Here is a 16,516-nt window from a genome sequence, read left to right as displayed (position 1 = left end):
GGGGCCCGCGTGTGGGCGGAGGGCAGGTGGGGAGCTCGGCTCGGGGCAGCCGCAGCCAAGCCGGCTCGGTCCAGGTCGTCCTTCCAGTGGCCGAACTTCCCGCGATCGCGGCCGCGGCGACAGGCGCACCGAGGGCTCAGCTGCCACCCGAGCTCGGGCTCCCGCGCCGCGCCCCCGCCTCTGTCAGGACCCCGCGGCCGAGCGCGAGCTGCAGCCGCCTGCGCCCGCCGCCGCCGCCGCTCGGAGAAGATGAATCCGGTCTGCACATCAGCACTTCTGAACTGAAAGGGGAGACCGAGGAAGGGGGTGGAGGGCAGGCATTTCTACGCCACCAGACCTTAAAAGCCTGCAGAAGCCAGGGAAGCTCCTGGCTGCGGGAGAGTAGAGGGGTGTGAGGATGTGGAGTGCCTCTTTCCCCCCTCCAAGCTGTCTTTTTACCCTCTTCCTAACTTGAAAAAAAAAAAAAAAATCTTCGCAGCATCTAACCCAATCACTCGCATCCTGCTTACTTATTCATACAATCAGGGTCAGGATCCGGGCCACAGCCTCCTCTCTGACTTCGTTTGATAGCCTTATACAAACAAACAGACAGGAGCGCGCTGACATTTCCATTTCTATTTTACTAAGATAAAAACTAAAGTATTTCTCATCTGCCCTCCATGAACAGCAATTAATAGATGAGAGACGTGTCAATGCACAGCGCCAGACCGGGGGTGGCGCGAGGGATCGTGACAACTTAGCTGCAAATCTCCCCATCCTGCCCCCACCCCACCCCCAGATAAACAGGCAGTGTGTGTTTCTCTGCCTTGCTGCTCTGTAACCTTCCTACAAGAGTGAAAGAGAAGTATCTGATTCCCCTCTGTTTAGGTAAGAAAAGAGAGTTCTGTTCAGTCAGTCTCCCGACCAACAAAGTTTTACTAAGAACTGGAAAAAATAATTAAAAAAAAAAAATCGAGTTCCAGATCGCACCAGCAGGAAACGCTAAGCCCTCACTGATGGGCTGGTGCGAGGGCTCACGTGGGCACAGGAAGGGAAGTTGGAAGAAATACTCGCCACGCAAATTTTCTGACAGTTCTGGCGTCTATGTCCAGCGCCTCCCAGTATCCTTAGGCTTCACTTGTTTGACTTCCTCCTCAGAACAGGGCAAGAGCCGGCGGCAGGATCGCTGAGGTAAACTACACGTCAGCCATCAGCCCAGCAGACTCAAGACAAACACAGGTTCTGGGAAATTGGGGAAGGGGGGAAAAAGCCAGAGGAAATCTCTGCAAAAACCCCTGGTGTGAGCAATTCCGAGGTTTCCCCACATCTGTAAGTAGTTTCCAAAATAGGTGAGACGACTTCCCCCCCCACCCCCAAGCTTCCGGGGGCCTGGCAAGCGGAGCTTTCCTTTTATAACAAGAACCTTTACTGTCCTTTTAGCTGGGACTTACAGTCTTCCGTGGCCTTTGTATATTTATCTGAGAAACCTGCTCCTGTTCCAAGTTGCCTTTGTAAGGCTCCAGGAGCCCCCCCCCCCCACTCCCCACACACAACACACATACAACACAAGACACATACACAACACAACACACCCCTTAGGATAGGGAGAGACAGCCTTTGGTTTGGAGATGTGGTGAATTTTAGGCTCACTGCAGAAGAGCAAGCAGATAATCTTGAAGACATCCTACTTAAAGTAAAAAGATGGGGGGGACCAGGAGCTTAGGAAAGTGACTGCTTCCTGTTAGCAAACCTGGAGTTTCTCAAAGATCACTGCAGTGGCGGCCTCTTTTCTTAAACATCAACTAAGTCATAGGGAGCAAACTGCAGGTTTAAAAAAAAAAAGTTTGATTACAGAGGTGAACACACTGCTTTTGAAATTTCTTGCTGAGTCATGCTCAATAGTTTTTAACCCAACCAGAAAAGCTGTTTGTATAATTAATGCTGGTGTTGCTCCTGCAGGGCTAAAGAAAAAGTGTATCCTATATATCCCATCTTAGAACCAGAAATGCAAATTTTTTTTAGAAGACCCTTGCTTTTGAACTACTGGCTGTGTCCGAATTTCCTGCCCTGGACACATTAAATGCCTAGAAACATTTATCACATACTGGTTTCTCAGAGTCTGTACCTAGAGTGCACATCCTTGACAAGAATAAGCATGTTTCATCATTTATTGGGAGAGAAAATAGTACCATATGAGGACATCTGCCTTCTTATTAATAGACAGTGATGTCTGTTAGCTCTTCCGCACAGATCTGTCACTGTTCCATTTAAAATCTTTATACATTTGGACTAAGGGTGTAAGTCAGTTGGTGGAGCGCTTGCTTAGCATGCACAAACCCCTGGGCCAGATCCTTATTATCCCAGAAAACAAACTGAAACCTAGCCGAGGACCAGGAGTTCAAGGTCATCCTTAATGAAATAAGGCATTTAAGGCCAGCCTGTAATGTAAGAGACTCTGCTTCTAAAACTGAAATAAAATAATAAAAAAATATAATGTACGTATAGTCCAGAGAATTGGTAGTTAGCATATTAGAGCATCAGATCTTAATAGAGAAATGTATATTTATGGCTAAAATGGTTTCAGGGAGTATTTGTTGCAACACAGTATCCTGGGTGCCTTGTATCCTAATGAGCTTTGATTTAAAATTTTTATTTATTTATTTATTTATTTATTTATTTATTTATTTGTTGTGTGTGTGTTTGTGTAGATAGGTAAAAGGATAACTTTCAAGAGTGTGTGTCCGTGTGTGTGTGTGTCTGTGTGTTTGTGTGTGTGTGTAAGAGGACAACTCTCAGGAGTCCTTTCTTGCCTTCCAGGTTCTGGCTGTCCACCATGTAGACAGAGTCTCTTCAATCTCCTGAGGTGCTACTTCAGCTGCCCCGCAAGGTTCTGCAAATTCCCAGGTCTCTGCCTCCTAGCCTGCTCCAGGAATGCTGAATTACAGATGTGTGTCAGGATCCAGCTTTTTGTGTGGGTTTGGGGGACTGAACTCAGGCCATCAGACTTCCATGGGAAATACTTCTATCAACCGAATCCTCTGCTCAGTTTTGAGGTTTTAAATCTTTGACTTAGCTCTATTTGTAACAAATCAGCTAGGTTTAAACATTGTTTATTTTTATGGATGAAAGCAGATTTTTCTCCCTATCATGTAAAGTGATCAATGTGAAAGAATAAGACTGTGATTGAGAAGCTGAATCTGAGAAACTGAATCTATGGGTTGCGCAATATCTGAATTCAGTCTCTTCAAGAAGATGAAAAGGAGAAATCGATTTCTTCAGGAAAGCTTGCTGACATTGTCATGGTGTCTAGCTGGTGGCTACCCTTGACCACCACCATGGTAATGCAACAATACGTAGTCCTTTGAAATAGTAAAAGTGATACCCCCAAAAAAGAGGCAAACTCCATAGCAAATTATCATATTCGCATTGCTATTTTAGTAGTTAAAACTAAATTCAGTATATAGAGAATGACAACTGGTTGTGTCTATTTTATAACCTAGTCAGTCAAAAGCTAAATGTGACAATTTATGATATTAAGTAACATGTGACTACATTGCTGTCATGTGTCTTGTAAAAAATAACCCACAAAATAATCATCTCATTTAAAATAAGAAAATGGAACATATAATTCCTGCAAAATGCATGATGTCTAGGAAAACTTGATGGACAATTTTTTTTCAACCTTTATTATGGAATGAAATGCGAGTTTCCTTCCCACTCTCTCCTCTGAATTAAAACCCATTAAACTAGGGAGTCTCCATAAAGACAGATTACTAGGAAGCTGTCATAGCTATGGATCAAACACAGCCAATATTGGCAATTGTATATTACTTCAAATTTAAGAAAAAGAATGTTTTGTGTTAATAGTTCTTCTGGATGAAATTGTATATACTTCGGTCAAGTACCTTTCTATGAGAATAAAATTCTTTGAGCCTCCATGAAATTTAACATCTACATTTTCTTTCCTAATTCTTTCTTAAAAATTGTAAACCATTACTTCAAAAAGTATTTGTTTTCATTTTGTGTGTTCAGTGTTTTTCTTGAAGGTATATCTGTGTACCATATGTATTCCTGGTAGCTGAGAAGGCCAGAAGAAAATATCAGATCCCCAGGAACTGGAGGTATTCCCATGGGGGTGCTCAGAATGGAATCAGGGTCCTCTGAAAGAGCAGCATGTTCTCTTAACTGAAGCCAAGCCACCTGTCCAGACCCAACACTACGACTTTTATGTCATATTATTTTACATGTCACCATTACAGAATGACCCCAACTCTTCAAGTTCTGTTTTATTTTACTCTTAGCCACACATTTTTAGGGCTTCTTTTTTGAAGTTCCTTCATGGTAACAAAGATTAAAACCGAAGCCTTAGGCAAGCCAGGTGAATATTCTACCACTGAGCCATAGCCCGAGTTCTGCAACTATAACAAGTGAGATCCTACATTCAGTCCAGATCTGCCCATACTGCTGATAGCAAGTGACAGACATCAATATAGTGTCAGCTGAGAAAGAAGGGAGCATATGGCAATACTTACTTCAGACTGAAAGATTTATTTGTTAAGGAAAAGGCTTGCACCTTCCCAGGGTAGAAAGAAAAGAAAGGAAGGAAAGAAGGAAGGAGGGAGGGAGGGAGGGAGGAAGGGAGGGAGGGAGGGAGGGAGGGAGGGAGGGAGGGAGGGAGCGGGGGAGGAGGGAGGGAGGGAGGGGGGAGGGAGGGAGGGAGGGAGGGAGGGAGGGAGGAAGGAAGGAAGGAAGGAAGGAAGGAAGGAAGGAAGGAAGGAAGGAAGGAAGGAAGAGAAAGAAATTTCATGCTTCAATGCATAGGCATTCTACATACTAGTTTATTTATTTAGTTGGTTGGTTGGTTGGTTGACTGGCTGGTTGGTTGGTTGGTTGGTTTTCCCTAGGTTTTTTTTTTCTTTTATTGAAATAGATTTTTTCCTCATATAATATATCTTAACAATAGTTCACCCTCTCTCTATTTCTCCCATTCCCTCCCCGTCCCATCCTGATCCATTCACTTTCTGTCTCTTTGAAAGCAAACAGGCTTCTAAGGGATAATAATAAAACAAAGTAAAATACAATAAGGTAAAACAAAAACCAACACATTGGAACTGGATATATAAACAAACAACAAACAAGCCAGAAGGAAAAGAGCCCAAAAGAAGGCATAAGTAACTAAGACCCACTTGTTTGCAGAATCCCATAAAAACTCTAAACTGGAAGCTATAATATATAGAGAGGACCTGGTGCAGTCTCTGTGAGTTCATATGAGCTGTGAACACACTGGCTTAGAGGGCTTCATGTCCTCCATTTTCTCTGAATCTAAGGTTCTTTCTGCCCCATCTTTCACTGGGTTACCCAAGACCCTAAGGCAAGAATTTGATGGTGACATCTCATTTAGGGCTGAGTGTTCATAGGCCTCTGACTCCGCATAATGTCATATGGATATGGATCTCTGTATTTGTTCCCATCTCCTACAAGAGGAGGCTTCTCTAATGATGGCCGAGTAAGGCATTGATCTGTGAGTATAGCATAATATCATTAGGAGTCATTTTATTGCAAGTTTTTATTTTTTAACTAACATTAATATTTGATTTTATCCTAAGTCCTTGGGCTATCTAGTCTTGGGTTCGTGGTCACCCAAGCAATGTCGGTTATGGGCTCCATCTTTTGGGACGAACCTTAAGTCAAATAAGATATTAGTTGTTTATTCCCTTAAGGTTTGTGCCACCATTGCCCTAGCATAGTTGTAGTCAAGCCACCATTGTTGACCAGAGGGTTTATGACTGGGATATCATACAGAGTACCTTCCTGTACCAAGGGCCATAGAACATATGGGTGAAGGTTCTATGGAGGCACCAGTTCAACTTCTCCATGTTAGGTGAGTTGTATAGGTATTTTCTTCATCAATGGGGCTTTGCTGTAAGGTTGTGGTGAGCAATCTATAGACTTGGCAACAGCCTCTGTTGTTTGGGGATTTGGTCAACAACTCAATTAGATGTAACCCAGACCTGGCACTAGAAACTTCACTTGGTGACAAGAGATGACTAGTTGGGGCTCTGACTGACACACTATTTGGAGATTTAATTTAAATCACCTTTGAATATGTATAATTATTTCAGGAGACTTCCACTGCAGTTTCCATGCTGACCCTCAAATAACTCTTCATTTTAGCTGTTTTTCCCTGTATTCCCTTCATCCTCCTCCCATCCGCCTCCCAATCTGATCCTCCTTTCTACACCCCATCCATCCATAATCTATTCTGTAGAGCTATCTGTCCCCCAGTCCCTTAATCTATACCTAACCACCGCAAACTGTAACTCAGTTATCATTGACTTAACAGATAATATTTGAATATAAACAAATACATACTACATTTGTCTTTTTGGATTTCATATTAATTTTGTTCTAGTCCCATTGATTTAACCTGTGAATTTTATGTTTTTATTTTTTAATGACTGAGTATGCCATTGTATAAATGTACCACATTTTCTTTATCCATTCTTCTGTTGGGTAAATACTCCATGATCACATCCAAGTAAGTGTCTCCAGTAGGATGAAGAATCCTTTCGGCATATGTTCAAGTGTGATGTAGGTAGATCTGAGGTAGATCCTGCTTCCCATCTTCCTGAGGTACCACATAATTTCCATAGTACCTATACAAGGTTTCCCTGCCACCAGCAATGAAGGAGTGTTCCACATTATCACCAACAAGAGCTGTCACTGATGTTATTAATATTTGCCATTCTGATGGGTATAAGATGAAATTGATGAAATTTCAAGGTAATTTTGACTTGCATTTTCCTGATTGCTAAGTTGAGCATTCTTTTTACCAAGCAATTTGAGTTTTCTCTATTGAGAATTATGTTTAAATCTGTGCCCCCTTTTTATTGGGTAATTTGTTTTTATTATATGTATCTAGTTTTAATACTGGTTTTAACAAAGACCTTTAAGCTGAGAAGTCTTTGTAGACATTCCTTTCTCGCTACCTTACTGTGGAGACTAGGATGACTTGTGCTTCTGACTCTATTTCATTTGCTTATTTCAACAAATAAAATACAGACAGTGAACTTCCCAATACTTTATACATAGCTCCAATGCAATAAGAATTCAATAAAATTGTTTCATCCTTTAAAGAGACCAAAAGACACAAACTGCATTGGACCATTTGCCAAAATTTTTATGGTCTTATTTTGAAGATGGAGAATAATCATTAGAAGAACAAGCAATTTTTGAACACATTCCTTCCACCTATAAACACAAACCTTCTGCTGGCTCCTCCAGTAGCCATTTATGGGACTCTGCAGTTCTGTTATAAACACTGATCATTCAAGAATATATCTGACAATGCCAACAGCCATTGGTCAACACTGAGGCTCATGTTTCCTTTAAACCTCAATATGATGTATTGCCCTGTGCCCTATATATTTTTTAGATGGAAATTCCTCTATTCTGCCTTATATTTAAATTCTTATATTTGTCTCATAAAGAATAGGAGTCACATCATTTCAGGTGATAATTCCACAAGATATTCTGCACATACTGGATAAAAATCAAATTTGTTTTCACTGATAAACATAAAAAAATGTACCTGGAGGCCTCAGGAAGTAGAACATAGCTAGAGTTTAACATAAAAATCTGCATATTTAGATTAAAATATAGAGTCTGGAATGAGAAAGCTTGCTTAAACCATTATTAACTTGTTGGATGTTAAACACTTATTCTTTCTTATTTCATTTCTCCCACCATTAAAATAAAAATGTTCAATCATGAGTTAATCAGATTTCCATCACTGAGACAGTAAAATGGTAAAAAGAAAACAGTTGCTTGTGCTCACAGCATTGGAAATTTCAGTCTTTGATTGGTTAGGCTCGTTATTTTGAAGCTAATGGTGATGGCATGTAGCACAAAACAAGGTAATTTACTCAGCCAAAAGCTAAGGAACTGGGATAGAGAGAGCTGGAGATCCCAGCATTCCTCTCTCTTTTTCAAGGACACGCCAACAGTGACGTACAAATATCCCCTATGTTTCACCACCTCCCTCCAGCGCCTTATTGGGCAAACTTAGCAATATACCTTTATAAGACATTTAAGATCTACAGTAACAACTTGTATGGCCGCTGAGAAATGCAAATGAAGTAAGCAGTCCAGCGCTCTGCGCAGAGTCAGCACGTCAGAGCACAATGGCTATGAGATCATCATTTATTTTCCTATTCGCAAATGATACCTCTTCACAAGGGCACCAATAATCAATACAGACTCCGAAGGCAAATTTGTAATCATTACTTATGAACTAATTGTCAAAAGCAAGTTTTTATTTTTCAGATAAACAGGAATACAGAGTGAAGGTTGAAATCTAAGAATGTTTAAAGGTATAATAGATTCATTCATTCATTTCAGAATACCATCCCCCTGTCTATTTCCTGCTCAGAACTAATGAATGTTCAAATAATAGTAATTCTACGGTTATTTTATTAATTTACTTTTGCAAAGCAAATCTCTGACAGCTTGGATATTTCAAATCAAACAACTTGCAATAGTTAGTAAATAAGTACAAGTGTCTTGAAAGGAAGGCTCGTTTAGAAACTAGCATTGTTTACTAGCCTTCTGAATAAGCCATTGCATAATCGTTTGCTATGTATTTACAAATTGTTTGACTTCGTGTTTTATGATGCTTTGTAAAATCACCGTGCTATTTTATAACTGATTTAACTCTATTCATTATACACAGCTGCACTTGGACACTAGTTTCTGTATTTCTCAACTCTCCATTATGTTCCTGGCTTAGTTCTGGGTCCCAGCCAGATTTATTTTGTAAACTGCTCTAGGCTTTTAGGTGGCAATAAATAATGACCTTGGCCTTCACCTTCAGGCACTGTAACTCATATGGGGGTGGCTTTTCCAACCACTAACACACCAATTTTGCACTATAAAACAAAGCCAATACAGACTATCTAGAGTGTGCTTGTTTATAGAACTATTGCTTTCATCTTCAGAGCCCTTTAACATTCATTTCAGGTCCCTAGAGTGGATAAATAGTGCTTATTCTCAAGCAACACTAGCGCTAAAGCCCAGAGACGATAGAGCATCCTCAGTGCAGAGGGGATGATTTTCTTCATGCTTTATTTCTCCCTCGCCTTCCAAAAAGGTTTCATTCAGATTGACTCTGTTTGACAATCCAAGTTAGAAAAGAAGCCTGGTAAACCGCGTGGAGCACATTGGGAGAGCAATCCACTGATGTCTCAGCGGTTCTGTCTCCAGAGTCAGGAGAGCCTCAGTCACCTATCCAGGCTGTTTCACCAGGAAGCACAAGAGAGCAAAGCTGTCAAGAGCTAATTACTCAGCCAAGGTTTTGATCCTCATTTATCTTGCTATTTCAGATGGGCGTGGTGGTTGTTTGAATTTTTCTGCTAGGGAGAAAATGCTGATATTTCTGGACAGTTTCCCATAGTTTTCTAGTTTACTTTGCATATATTCAGTAAAAAAAATTTATAACTAGTTCTTTATAATCACTAATACTCCTATGAAGTGCCATCGTTTGGGGCGCTAAACCCATTGTCTGACGTTTAAAATGCTGGTGGGAACAATGGCAGAGAGTGGCAACCCCCCAATCCCCCCCTCTCATCTTCAATCTTCAGAAGGATTTGAAAAAGTCTACTCTTTCATTTTTCAACATTTAGATTAAAAGGAATTCAATCCTGTTACTAGAACAATTTTGTAAGTGTATCTCCCTTTGAAAACTGAAACACTTTCTTAGTTTGTAGCAACAATTGCTACGGGGAATGGGAATTGTCATGCATTTGGCTTTAACGTTAATGCAAAGTTTATGGCTTTCTCTGAAAATGGTTAGACCACATGCAGAGAAACTGAAACTGTGTGCTCTTAATTACTAGTAAAACAGGAAAGCAATTAGTAGTGCAATTAATTCAGTATGTACAGGGAGAGTTTATTAGTCATTGTTATTCCCATGCTGTTGTACATAGATGCCTCAGTTCTCAGGACATACCTTAAAGGAAAAATTAAATGGGCATGAAACAAAAAGTTATGTGTGAAATAGAGAACATACTTGCCAATCATGCCATTTATTGATTTTAACCATCCCAAAGCACAGTGGATCAGTTTTAAATTGTGGTTTCCTTAACCTGTGCATTGCCTCATTCTTTTTTTTTTTTTTTTTTTTTTTTTTTTTTTTTTTTTTGATTTTTCGAGACAGGGTTTCTCTGTAGCTTTTGGTTCCTGTCCTGGAACTAGCTCTTGTAGACCAGGTTGGCCTCGAACTCACAGAGATCTGCCTGCCTCTGCCTCCCGAGTGCTGGGATTAAAGGCGTGCGCCACCACTGCCCAGCTGCATTGCCTCATTCTTAAATCAAGATATTGTTTTGGTCTCACACTCGGTTGTTTTTGATATGTAAATGTTTCCAAATAAAGAACCTCAAGGTGACTAATATGAAGATAAATTTTAATCTATCTAAATAGAACGTATAGTGAAACTAGTTGTATGTTTCTTTCAAATATCAACAACAATGGGCCCTGTGATGTCTAATGTTAGCATACATAAGATTCCTTGTGACTTTTGAATTTTAATCAAAGGCAATCTAAGTTCTACTCAATTTTTGTAAACGTATTTTTCCATGAGGTTAGTTTTATCACGATGTTGTTACTCATTTCAAGGTAAATTCACAAGAGGATTTAAAAACTTTTGAAATTCTCCAGAAGGTTCACTATGGGCACACTGGTATAATTTCATAAGAGGGATTTTTTTCGGTGTTCTCAGAATTAGCTTGTTTTCTTAATCATCTACTTAGGACAAGCAAAGAATAACTTTGTAAATTCCACTTCGGACTTTGAACACTGGAACACCTATAGAAATAGCTTGAAGATGGAATTCGAGGAGTAAGATCAGAAAAAAAAAATACTAACACACACACAGAGGATAACAGATGCTGTTGAGGAGAGTAGATTATTATCGAATTTTCTAGTCAAATGGTAAAACTCTTCCATATGGATTTTGCATGTGTTGAACTCCTACAGGGTTGATTGTGATGTTCATCAACTGCCTCTAACCCTCCTGAAAATAAAGACAACATGATCATAATGGGAGCACTTAGCATCAAGTGTAAGGAAATCTTTGCTCAGGAGACTAGACCTCCTCAGAGCCTGATGCTCTTTCTCTCAGGTCTTTACAAACAGCAACTCCCTGAAAACCTTTCTCCCCAGCACTCCTCTCTCTCTCTCTCTCTCTCTCTCTCTCTCTCTCTCTCTCTCTCTCTGTACGTGTGTATCTGTCTCTCTGTCTCCAGACATACCATACTGAAGTTTCCCTGTCTCGTCTCCCCTAAAACTTAATTTCAAACACAGAAACAGCGCAAGAGTCAGGCACTAAGTGGCACTACTGTGTTGCAGAGTTAGAGTGGTGGCTTTGTAGTTGGCCCACTCTCTGAAGCATTCCCCAGATACACAGAGTATGCTTTGTGCAGAGAAACGTCAGCAGCTTTGTCCTTGTCGCCTGGTCAGGGTTTTCTTTTTCTTTTCTTTTTTTTTTTTTAAACAACCTGCAGCCTCTAGTGAGAACAATGGTCAACCAACATAAATTTCTTTACCCAGTTTAAATTCCTATAGGAACTATGGAATGGACAGGAAAAAAATTATACCAGCTACCCTCAGAATACCTTTATTTATTTTTTCTTGATTCCAGTATGAGATGAAATAAATATTTTAATATGTTTTGTAGAAATTCCATCACTCATTAGTGTACCTTCTGTAACTGAAGAATAAGTCATGAAAGGAACAATGGTGGAAATCTAAATGACAATATGAAATCACTTACGATGAAAACAAAGGTATGTCCTCCACATACACAGATATGAAAGAGTAGTCAGCTGATGAACATTTTGTAAGTTACATACTCAAATTATAGAATGTTTGAATTATACTATAGAGCTTGATGAATTGTGTAAAACATATGGTTCTCCCAAATTAAAATACTAATGAAGTAAATATGCTTCCAAGTAAAGCACAAATGCATAAAGAAGAAAGAAAAGAGCAAATGAAAATATCATAATTTTAAACTCCAAAGCTCAGAGTAGCTGGGCTGTCCCTACTCATTCAGAAAAACTTACTTGTAGTAACTATAATTTTCAGTTTAGTTCAGTCAACCCCTTCCCACATATTCAGCAAAATTATGTACATGTGTGTGCACGTATACATGCATACATATAAATATGCAATCATAAATATATGACAAGAAAGACGAATGCGCACTCTGATGATGTGTGATCTAACAGAGTGGACAACAGGTATCATTAAATGTGATGAGGACATACCTGAGGGGTAAATAAGATACTGGAGACATTTGATGGCATGAACTTTCACTTCAGGAAATGAGGGAACTGATGCAGGTGTTAGGTCATCTCAGACCTCAGCAGAGACTGTGGTGGGAAATGCAATGAGAGCAGCAATTGTCTCTTTCCCTGGGAATTCTCTGTCTCTGTCTCTGTCTCTGTCTCTGTCTCTGTCTCTGTCTCTCTCTCTCTCTCTCCTGCAAGATTTGCCATCACATCATGATTTCATGTAGATAAATGTAAAAAACAGTTTTTTTAAATTACCCAGACAGTAATGTCACACTTTCTCTCACATTTTGCCTCTACTTTAAAATCCTCTGTATTTTAAAAATGCTGGTGTTAATAAATGAGCATGTTGATACACTATATGTGGCAGAACATTTACTAGAAAAAAAATACTCATTGGAAATAAGCTTTATTGTTAAACATTTATTCATGATGTTTTAATGTCTTGGATTTCACATTTTATGTAAATTATAAATTTTACCTATAATTTAATTGGAACACTCTAAACATGCTTTTGCTATAATTTCCCAACTCAATGAGTTTTATAAAAAATTCATCCTTGGAAGAGATACTATTCCTTGATCAAATGATGCTTGTTTGAAGATTTACAATATACACACATGTATAAGATATATTATAAAAAGCATATTTTCCAAAGTACATGTATTTAATAGAATTCAATCCCATACTTTTGACAACTTTGAGAACTTCTGCTCAGGAGTCAATTTCTAAGAAACAAAAGCTACTAATAGCTATGCACAACAATATTATATACTCACATTGTGTGGCATATATACTATACTGTGATTACATAACCCTAAGAGAAATTTGATGTGTTTATGTATATAATTATTGCTCTTTGTGTGTTTTTCTTAGAAATGAGCATGAGGGTAATTTTATTGCATTTTTCATTGAATAAATTTAACATTTTTAATGACTAGTTTCCTTTCAGTACAGTACAATGTTTATTTTAAATTTATCCAAGTTGTGACTTGCTTACTTTCTCTCCTTTTTCTTATCATTCCCTCTCTCTCTGTCCTGCCCTCCCCTTCTCCCATGCCCCAGCTTTTCTTTCTTCCTTTTACTCATCTCATTTATTTAATAAGGAATTTTGTCCAACTAGTTTTGGATCTATAGTTATGGAAACAGTTTCCCAATGGGCTTAATTAATTTTTTAACTGAGCAGAAATTTGGAAAATGAAACAATCTTAACTTCTATCATATTGGTAAATAAAGGCCTAATCATTAATTTTGTTATTAGAAATTTTGAAAAGTAATTATAAGTGATTAATTGATACATTTAAACTAAATACACCAGTCAGAATGAAGAAATTCATATCAATCTTTAAATTTATTGTTTGAATTTTTATCTTACTTTGTTAGCATAAATCAGCAGGACCACAACAATTAAGATGATCATAGAGAGGCACCCTATTCCCTTATGTCTAGGAATATTTACACCCACTTAATCCCTTACAGTTCTGCAAGACTTGCAGATAGCTGTAGGTATATCAACTATATTCATGCCCTTTGTTTTTTCCATGTTTCAAGGTCACAATTTTGATTGGTGACTGAGTTTTCACTTCTCAAAAGTTTTTCATAATGAACAAATCTTCTTAAGTACCTGAGGCTCAGCACAGTCTGTCCTGAGAAGCAACATTGTTGTGCAATATCATTAAGCGAAGATATCTTGTATTTTTTTATGTGGGGGGGGGATAGTACTTTAACTGTGTGAAGGTATGTTACATTTGTTTTCTCTCTCTCTGTTAATGATGTAAAGATGTGCTACATTTGTTTGTGTTGCATTTGTTTAACTATGTAAAGATGTGTTGCATTTGTTTCACCTTGCCTGCCTAAGACTCCTGATTGGTTTAATAAAAAGCTGAACAGCCAATAGCTAGCAGGGGAGGGACATGTGGGCAGAGAGAATAAGTAGAAGGAGAATTCTAGGTTCTAGAGAGAAGGTGAAATGGACGAGGGGAAAAGAGAGGGACAGGCCTGGAGCCAGAAGCCAGGCAGTTGCCAGACAGACAGACACCAAAAGTGGTGAAAGAAGGATATACAAAAACAGAGAAAGGTTTTTTTTTTTTTAAAAAAAAAAAAGGCCCAAGGCAAAATGTGGATAAATAGAAACATTAAAATAAGAGCTAAGCTAAGGCTGAGCATTAGAAACTAATAATAAGTCTCCATGTTGTGATTTGGCAGCTGATTGGTGGCCCAAAAGAAAAAGCCTGCGACACAACATTGCTTAGCTTTGCATTACACAAACGGAAAGAGGACAGAGGAAGTCACTGCCTTCAGATAACGGGGAACAGCATCCATGTCCCCTCTAGCCAAGTCTACTAAGAGCCATCACTTCATGCCATCTGGCTTGCTCACTTTGAACTTCTCTGATTACTCAGAGAGAAATTCTTAACAGGTTTAATACTAGTCAAATGCTCTGTGGCACTTGATGGCTGTTTGTTGTTTTATTGCTCTCTTAAGAACCTGACTCACAAAGTTAAACAACTCGTTGAAGCCAATTCAATCATATCATTTCCAACTTAATTCTCACAGCACTTTGGCCATAAGAATAAATGAAATTATGAAAACTGAAGGAAAAATAAATGGATCTGGAAATTATTGTACTAGGTAAAATAACCCACACTCAGAAAAACAAATAGCACATGTTCTTTCTCATACACAGATACTAAGTTTCAACATGTGTGTGTGTGTGTGCGCGCATGAGTGGAAATGGGTCATGATCTAATAAATAGAACATGAGCAGTTGGCTACATTGAGGAAGAAGAAGAGAGTAAATAACACATGAAGGAGAAGGGCTGCTCTGAGTAGAAAGATACAAGGAAGGGCAAAGGGCTGAGGGAGGAGGGAGTTGGAATCCGGAAAAGCAATCATGTTTAAAAATGTCACTATGAGGCAATGGGAGGGGCACATGCCTTTAATCCCAGCAGTCAGGAGGCAGAAGTACACGGATCTGTGTGAGTTCGAGGCCAGCCTGGTTTAGAAAAGCTAGTGTTCCGGGACAGCTAGGGTAGTTACACAGAGAAACCCTGTTTTGAAAAAGCAAAACACAACAACAAAAACAATGTTACAATGAAACCTAATGCTTGTAAGCTAATTTAAAATATATATACATATATATCATATATGCATGCAATTGCATTATATATATATATATATATATATATATATATATATATATATATATGAATGAGTATGGGCTGTCATCTGAGAAAACATGAGATTTTATAATTTAGAAATAGTCATCCATTGGATAATTGACTAGCCTAGAAGTCAAAAAATGACTACATCATGACAAAATGAGTAGTAAATTATATCGGTAGCTCATTCATTAATCACTCATCAAACTAGTGTGATGGTCCATCATTGTTGTCAACTAGACTATATTTAAAATTACATAGGAGACATACCTATGGCCATCTGTGAAGGGATGTCCAGAGAGATATAGTTTAGATGGTGAAGCAAATCACATATGTAGGTATGTATCATCATCTCTTAGGGTAGGGAAGAAGAAAAGTAAGAAAGAAGAAAGGAAGGAGGAGGGACTGGTATGAATCTAAACAGTTCAATATTTCCCATTTCTCTTTTTTTCTATTCATCTCCTTATTAATCCAATACCTGTAAAAGTTGTATGAGATTCTTTCACAATCAAAGAATAGTTGATAAATGTTAGTATATACTTTATAAATCACATGCATAATATGCTATCTCCTTTCTTGAGTAACTTACTTTTTCAGTTGCTTGAATGGAAAAATAAATGCAGCCAGACAATGCTAGCAAAGAACGACTTCCTTCTATCTACCCGCCAAGCTCTACAAATCCAAAACCATTTGCTGCTTTGCCCTGTCACTTTCCCAAACTGTGACACGCAAAGCAAAATGTCCAGCCCTTTCCAAATGTTTTCATAGTAGGTTGTAACACTCGAAATCACAAGGGTTTTCTACTACTTCTGTGAGTGTTTCGGAGAGTTAAGAGCACCAACTGCTGAGGTAAGCAGTATGGAGTGTAGCCAACTTAAATTCTAGTCTCACCTGTTTAAAAGTGTCTTATTATTTTCCATCTTACACCTCTGAGTTGGGAAAATTGAAGAGAGTGACTTCTCTATCACTGAAACTTCTTTCTTCGACAAAGATGAAACTCTGTGATTTCCGGGGCTTTATTATTTTTAT

Source organism: Chionomys nivalis, chromosome 20, assembly GCF_950005125.1.
Source record: "Chionomys nivalis chromosome 20, mChiNiv1.1, whole genome shotgun sequence".
NCBI lineage: Eukaryota > Metazoa > Chordata > Mammalia > Rodentia > Cricetidae > Chionomys > Chionomys nivalis.
The sequence above is the reverse complement of the archived record's forward strand: the minus strand, read 5'-3'. Positions refer to the sequence as shown.